Source organism: the organism of the source record quoted next, unplaced genomic scaffold, assembly GCF_019419815.1.
Source record: "Pyrus x bretschneideri cultivar Hongxiangsu unplaced genomic scaffold, Pyrus_bretschneideri_v1 Contig30, whole genome shotgun sequence".
Taxonomy (NCBI): domain Eukaryota; kingdom Viridiplantae; phylum Streptophyta; class Magnoliopsida; order Rosales; family Rosaceae; genus Pyrus; species Pyrus x bretschneideri.
Genome location: NW_025999613.1, coordinates 2,818,864 through 2,827,130, shown reverse-complemented (window position 1 = coordinate 2,827,130; position 8,267 = coordinate 2,818,864). Strand labels below are relative to the sequence as shown.

The following is an 8,267-nucleotide window of genomic DNA, read 5'->3' as shown; positions in this document are numbered from 1 at the left end:
ACGCTTTATTAGCTTTGGGCATTCCGATCATTCTCTTCACGTTTCATTGGCCCAGAAGATTGTAGGAACTCTAAAACTTATCAAGATATGGTTGATTCCATACTGGATCAAATCTCGTGTCTTGCGGGGCAACCATGGTCAATCCAGCGAAGTCTCTTAGACTTCGTCCATTGCTCGAGAACAAAATGATGGTGGCACTGCTACTCCATTTGATCCAGCTTTGCTCAGAGCTGTGAGTCCAATTAAATAACGACACAAAGGTGAAGTTATTGCTTAATACTTCAACACTTAATCATTCAAAATCATTATTAGTCCATATGATTCAAAATCTTCATTACTTGATATCGATGGACTGCTTTCCCTTAACAACTATCCTGTTCCATAGGCTATCTGATGGTCAAGTTAGTAAGCACCTATAAGATTTAAGTAGTGGGCAAGAGAATTAGAGTAGGATGATTGCTTTACTAGAGATGAACCTTAGAAAGATGTATTTATACCAGTCGGGAGAAAGACCTTTTTAGGGGAGAACCCTAGAGAATGTTTAGAAGTAGATATTTCATCCTCTTAGGAAATTGATTATGTGCGGCACATGCCAATTCCAAGATTGTACGAACTCCAAGATATATAGGGAAACTGGCTAATTCCATGTTGGATCAGGTTCTCATATCTTGTAGAATAAGCATGGTCAATCTCAGCGAAGTCGCTCGGACTTTGCCCACTGCTTCACAGGATGATGTCAACATCACTACTCTATTAATCCAGCTTCGCTCAGAGCTGTTAAGTTCATAATTGGACTTTTGAGGTAACTATACTCCGATCTGCCTTACTTCGGCCTTAGAAAACCATGGTCCCACAATTTCCCCTAACTATGTATTTAAAAGAAGCTTGTTCCTCTTGAGGATGGATAGTTATCCAAAGATCATGCCTTTGGGAGTAAGTTTGGAATACATACCGTTTATTCTTTTATCTCCATATGGCGATCCAGTTCTGTAGAGTAGACAAGACGTTGCCAATTTAGGCATGCTGTCTTGAGCATCGTGCCATAAAAGACGTAATGATAAAGTTTGCCTTTGTTGTGTGTGCATATAAAACGAGAAACTTCTGCCAATATTATCAACTGATTCTAATTGTCGAATTTGCTAATCCTAAGAGAGGTCAATCTGCATTCAATAGATGGATGACTTTGCGACATATCACCTACATAACCACAAACTTTTCCCTTCATCTTCTAAAAAAATCCCTAAATCAATCAAAGAAAAAAGGCTTTAACCTATTCACACGTACATTAAAAAACTTTCTAATCCTTTTAGTTTTCTCTCATGGCTGCGTCTTCAAGAAGAAATTCATGCAGCCAAGAAAAAATGCCATACCTTTGTTCAAAGCCATCAAGACCTTTTGAACCAATTTAAGGTTTAGTAGGAAATTGCGCACAATGTACAAGCTGAACTTCCTACTTCGTCTGATCATTGACAGCCCTGCACTAAAATGCATCCATGGTATTTAGATTAGGCCTGAGATTCCTTCTATCCGATCTTCCAAAAGGCGTTTAGGTAAGCTATGATTTGGCCCTAGCTGTTTTCTGGCTTGTTACATTCTTTGAACTACTCAATCATTTGTACGGGGATGATATTGGACTTCAAGTATTCATGATGCTGTATAATGTGCGAAAAAGCTTCGATGGCCATTACTATGTCATGCGAATACCCAACTTTATATGAGCGTCATATATCTTGGATATTCCTTGGCAAGATAATGATTGGTTCAAGGATATCTTGGTAGTCGATGGCGATTGGGAGGGTGATATCTCAAGGGTTAGAATCCTAAAGAAGATGAATAATTTCACTATCGAAAAGAAAAAGACGTTATGCCGTTCTGACAAACATAAACCAAGAAACACCTACATGATAACCTCTCATAAGATAGTCTCAACCTCCTTTCTTTCTATCTCAAGAATTGACGCAATAGTAACAGCACGAATCCAAGCTCGAATCTCTATCTTTGCAACAGGACTTCGCCGCTGTGCCAAAATGAAGTTCAAGTCCCTGAATCTCACTTTATCCCAGTTCTGATAACTTTGATAACAAGCCTACCCAAACCTGTTGAGGCACCTTCTTAAGCTAACACCCTTTTGCTGACAACTTCAACTTGAATTGAAAGAAGAATGCAGCTTTCACTTGTGATTAGGCCTTCAATAAATCATATTGCACTTCCAACGGATGTTAGTGGACTTAGAAACAAGAATTTTGCCTGAGCTCTACTTAGTGCCACAATTGCCCCAGCAGACTACAAGGAAATTCATACACCCTTTGAGGATACCATGATGCAATATCTTTGCCCTTACATTAAACTAGATTAGTTTAATATGTGAAATGTTCGGAAAGTATCATGTTACGATTTTTTGTAGGGCACGTTTTTCAAAATACACTCTTAGGAAAAATTGAGTTGCTGAGATAAAGAACAAGACTGTTGTGGAAATGAGAAAGGCAATCTTGCCTAAAGAAGGCATGCGATATCAAGTTTGGGCTAAAGCTGCGAAAACAACAGTCTACCTACTAAATAGAAGTCCCATTAAAACGTTGGATAAAATGATTCCATTTGAGGCTTACAGTGGCAGAAAACCATGGATAGCTCAACCTAAAATCTTTGGTTCTTTGTGTTATGTACACATTCCCTTAAACTTGAGACGCAAGCTGGCGAGTAATAGCTACAAGTGCATATTTATGGGATATGGCACAAGTGAGAAAGGGTACGTGCTATTCAGTCTTGTTACTAAGAAGATTGTACTATCTAAAAATTTAGTATTTGATTAGAATGGCAGCTGGGATTGGAAAGCTGACACTGAGAGGTATTAGTGTGCCACTTTCTACTGAGAATAAAGAAAGTGGAAGAATACAAATTGAAGAAGAACATGAAGTGATAGACACTTTTGTCACAGCCCAACTCAATTCTAGGGTGAAATGACTTAAGTTGTTAGTGATTCTACCTCACTAGGAGAATTAAAATTATCATAAAGTTAAAGACTTAACACCACTGAAATGGGAAAGTTTGAATGATGTACTAGCTCAATGCAACATACGCATTCTGGAGCTTGACAACTATGAAGAGGCTGATCAATATGACTCATGGGAGAAAGCTATGCAGGCTGAGATTAACATGATTGAAAAGATTCACACATGGGACTTAGTAAAGTGACCACCGAGCAAACCTGTCATTGGTGTAAAAAGAATCTACAAAAGAAAACTGAATGTAGATGGCACAATGCAAAGAATAAAGCTAGATTGGTGGCAAATGGCTATTTTCAAAAACTTACAATTGACTTCAATGAAACATTTACCCCAGTTGCAAGGCTTGACACAATAAGAACATTGATAGCTTTGGTAGTTTAGAAGAGTTGGAGCCTATATCAAATGGACGTGAAATCTTCTTTTATAAATGGAGTACCCAAAGAGGAAGTCTATGTAGATCAACCTCAAGGGTTTGTAGTTTAGAATGAAGAAGACAAAGTGTACAAGCTCAACAAGGCTTTCTAAGGCCTAAAGCAAGCCCCTAAAGCTTGGTATGATCAAGTAGACTCATATTTCACCATGCCTAGATGCAGTGGCTAAGCTAGAAACCTAGCTTAGGAGGGGCCTTAAAGACATATAAAATTTCTAAGGCCTAAAGCAAGCCCCTAAAGCTTGGTATGATCAAATAGACTCATATTTCACCATGCCTGGATTCAGTGGCTGAGCTAGAAACCTGGCTTAGGAGGGGCCTTAAAGACATATAAAAGAAATAAGATAAAATATAGCAATATAATTACTTGGAGAAAATTTAAGGTTTTTTTTAGGGAATTATTAGTGGCGCTCCAAAATTCTCATTTGGCACTCCAAACTTTTTACATTTAGAAAGAAAAAAACACTTATGAGTGCAAATGAGATTTTTTGGAGTGCCAATAATAGATTTTTTTTTTTTTATTTTTTATTTTTTATTTTTATTGGCGTGGAAAATTTAGCAAACAAGAGTAATAAGGCATTAAAATTTTTATGGAAAACTTAGTATTGAAATAATTATGTCATAACAAAACATTGTGAAATGACAGACCTTGGTTTATACTGAGAGTTGTCTATCAATGGTTGAAGAATTCATGAGTGGCATGATGAAACACTGTGAAATTACAAACCTTGGGCTACCACATCATTTAGGAGTGGGAGTAGTTCAAACTAACAAATGCATTTTCATTCATCAAAATAAATATGCATTGAAGCTACTTGAGAAATTTGGTTTAAACTATTGTAAGTAAGTTGGGACTCAACTACACTCACTGTGAATCATAGATTATGCAAAGATGATGGTAGTAAGGCTATAAATGAAGCTGAGTATAGGAAAATTGTGGGAAGGTTGCTCTATTTGGATGCAACAAGGCCTGACATATGTTTTCTACAAGCCTACTCTCTAGGTTTATGGATAATTTGACTAAGAAACACATGGGAACTGCAAAAAGGGTCTTGAGGTACATCCAAGGAAATCTAGATCATGGAATTGAATATGTCAAGGGAAAATCAGCCTTACTTATAGGCTGTGGTGATAGATTGAGCCGGAAGTGAAGATGATATAAAGAGTACTTTTGGATATACATTCAACCTTAGCCCATGTGTGTTTTCTTGGGGATCAATCAAGCAAAACATATGCATTTTCCATCACTAAAGCAAAATATGATAGTACGGCAGATGCAACTTCTCAAACCAAATGGTTGAGATTTGTGCTAGAGGATTTGGGATGAGTAAATTAAGTCAATTCAGTTACTCTATGACAATACTTTAGCAACAGCAAGGGCGAAGAACCCTAGTTTCCACTAGAAAAGAAGGCATATAAACAGGATGTTCAACATCATCCAAGAAGCAATTCAACAAAATGAGACTGAGATTGTCTAACAGAAGAGCAAATGGTAGATATCCTTACTAAAGCTTTACCAAAGGACAAGCTTTCATATTTCAAGGAAATGCTCGGGGTGAAATCAGCAACAAGCTTATAAGGGAGTGTTGAATTGTAAGCATTGCAGCTGAGATTGATGAAGAACACTTTGAATTTTTACAAGTTTTTTCAGTTTGTTTTTGCTTGTAAATGAACTGCTGAGATTAAAAGTCTTCACACACTCTTCCTTAGCGATTCGTTTGACAGCGAGGCAATGCCTAACTGATGATAACATGGTTGATTTTTACAGATTCTAAAATCTTCGTGTAATGGGTTTGGATGACTGTGGGCTAATTGGTCAGATACCTAGTTGGTTATCAAACCAAAAGAATCTAGATATATTGCAGCTGAATGGTAATCAAATCACAGGGTCAATTCCAAGTTGGTTGAGGACTCTTGCAGAGCTCTTTTATGTGGAATTGTCAGCCAACCAAATTGCAAGTGAATTTTTAGAACAACATTGTAGATTACATGTTAATGGTGAATGCATCTCCAGTAGATGGTTATGAATTTGAATTTCCTATATTGGGCGGCACAATCGAAAATCGAACATATATGGCACGCATACCATCTAACTTTCCATTCAATAACATTCATGGTAGTATACGTACTGAGATCGGCCAATTGCAACTTCTTCGTGTGTTGTATATTAACTGCAAAACTTCTCCAAAGAAATTCCAGTTCAAATATCTAAAAGTATTTAGATATTTTGAACCTCTCCATGAATCGTTTGTTTGGAAAAATTCCCTCATCAATGTCGAGCCTTAATTTCTTGAGCGTTTTTAATGTCTTGTACAATAATCTTGAAGGGAAAAATAACAACAAGCATGTAGCTCCAAAGCTTCAACGCTTTTGCATTTGATGGGAACCCTAAACTTCGTGGCTCTCCACTTCTACGTGAGTGCAAAGAAATTGATGCGGATAATGAGAACAATGTCGACCAAGATGCGGCCAATGAACGCTATGAGTTTCCCTGGTTTTATGTTTGTGCAGCCCTAGGTTTCATTGTCGGATTTTGGGGAGTTTGTGGTTCTTTAATTCTTAAGAAGACATGGAGTTACACGTAATTTTGGTTCTTGGATAATGTACAAGGTTCACTCTATGTGAAGATGGCAGTGTGCATGGCCAGAATGAAGAGAAAGATTAAGGACTAGATTGTACTTTTCATTGTATATTTTTAATTTCAATAAACAATGTGATGCAGTTTTTGTATGAAAACATTAAATGGTTCAATGTCACAATATTTGTTTACTGATTCTAAAATAAACGAGTTTGAAAATAAGAACGTGCTCCAACAGATTGAAAAGAAGAAAAAACAAAAAAAAAAAAAAAAAAAAAAAAAAAAAAGGAGAGAAAAGAAAAGAAGGAACTATGGACTTCTTTCAATAAGCAGCACATTACAAAGAGGTTCCTCTTCAATCCAAGCCACAAAAATAAACACACTGATGTCCATAGTTCTAATAGAAGAAATGTGGTCTCAAATAATATCAAAGAAGTTGGTGTTCCTTTCATGTCAAACTTCTAAACGTTTACTTAGTCAGTGAAAGGTTCTGAAATCTCTCTTTGACGTATCGAAGGGTTCTGAAATCTCTCTTTGATCTATTGGAGGGTTCTGAAATTTCCCGTGGTGTATTGAAGGGTTTAGAAATTTCTCTTTGACGTGTTCAAGGGTTTGGAAAAATGTGCATTAATGGGCGGTCGTGGAACTTGTTGAAGGGTTTGGCCCCATCTTGACCAACTGAGATCTTTGCTTTTTACTATAAGCAATATTGTGTTTTTTTTTTTTTTTTTTTGCATTATATCTTTTTAGTTTAATAACCATTCATCATGGTTTTTATACGATTGTGTGGAATTTTATGCCTTTGCCTCGGGAGGAGCTTGATGAGTATATTTTATATTATATATTTAACCCTATTCTTAGTATATTTTGGTTAATAATTTGGAAGAATTTTGATACTTTGAATTATATTTCCAATATAGGATATTCGACTTCCTCTGGAGCAAAGCATGGTCAATGGACGAATTTTGGAGTAATTCCAATTGGAGGACGTTCGTGAGTCACTTAGCTTGATCGTGTCAAAATATCAGTTTTTTCTACCAAGCGATGATTTTCTGGCAATAAAATAAAGGAGCCATGCGCAGTGCTGGAATAGTGACGTGTTGGGCTTGAATTGCGTTTTTGGAGCCCAAGATGGCCTCGGATGGGTTTGTGGCCTTCTGGAGATGTGTTCAGAATGTTCTTATCTTTAAAACAAGCTATCTTGGGCCGGATTTCGAGGAGATTTGAGGCTTTGCATGTTCATCTCTATCCCACTTCAAATTAGGATGATCTCTCCAACCAGGGTTGTAGAAATTTGAATACGGGTCCTTTCGGGGACGCTGAAAATTATTAAATGCATTAAATTGTTCCGCTGCAAACTCCGGATAAGCAGCTTTATGTGGACAGCTCAAAAAATCATGGGTTGTCATGCTGCAAATGTTGCAGGCAGCTTGTAAGGGCTGCTGTACAGCAACCTGTGAACCTGGAATTCTTTGTAATAACATGTCAAATTTTGCATCAAATCTTTCAAGCCTTTTCTCCATTTTTTCAATTTGTGCTGACGCATATGGAGAACCATTAGACATCTCAAAAATTGACCTAGATTGTGGCTGCTCGAATGCCCATTGCTGTGTATCTGTTGCCATTTTTTCAAATAACAAACAAGCCTCTTGTGTATTTTTATCCTTGTATGAACCTCCGCATGAAGCATTGACAAGAGTTTTTGTAGTCATGTTTAGTCCTCAGAAAAATATATACATTTGATCAATACTGTTAATACCAGAATGTGGACATTTTCTAATCAACTCTTTGAACCGTTCCCACGCTTCATGAAACTCTTCATTTGGTTATTGTGCAAAAGATAAAATCTGAGTTCTCACATCAAGAGTCTTTGAAGCTGGATAATACTTACTTAAGAATTTTTCACTGAGTTGGTTCCAAGTGCTAATGCTTCCAGATGGAAGTGTGTGGAGCCATCTCCTTGCTTGATCTTTCAGAGTGTATGGAAATAAATGGAGCTTAATAGATTCGGCTGAAAATCTTCTCACCAAAATATTCTTGCATCCCACTAAAAATTCTGCAATGTGCATGTTAGGATCATCGGTTGATAACCCATGAAATGTAGGTAGAATATTCAACATGTGTTGCTTTACTTCGAATGCAGACCCTTCCTCCACTTCCGGATAAGTAATGCAACTTGGTATGTTAGTGGCATGAGCTGTTAATGAATCCCCTAATGGTTGACCACCCTCAGGAATAACAAATGCCATTGTTT

At 37.1% G+C, this 8,267-nt stretch overlaps 1 non-coding gene across 1 annotated transcript; it reads left to right on the top strand.

The window, feature by feature from the left end:
* Positions 1–7,768: 7,768 nt before the first annotated feature.
* On the top strand, positions 7,769–7,868 carry LOC125480000. Its single transcript, XR_007260412.1, has one exon. It is a non-coding gene; the product is annotated as a small nucleolar RNA R71 (small nucleolar RNA).
* The last annotated feature ends 399 nt before the right edge of the window (positions 7,869–8,267 follow it).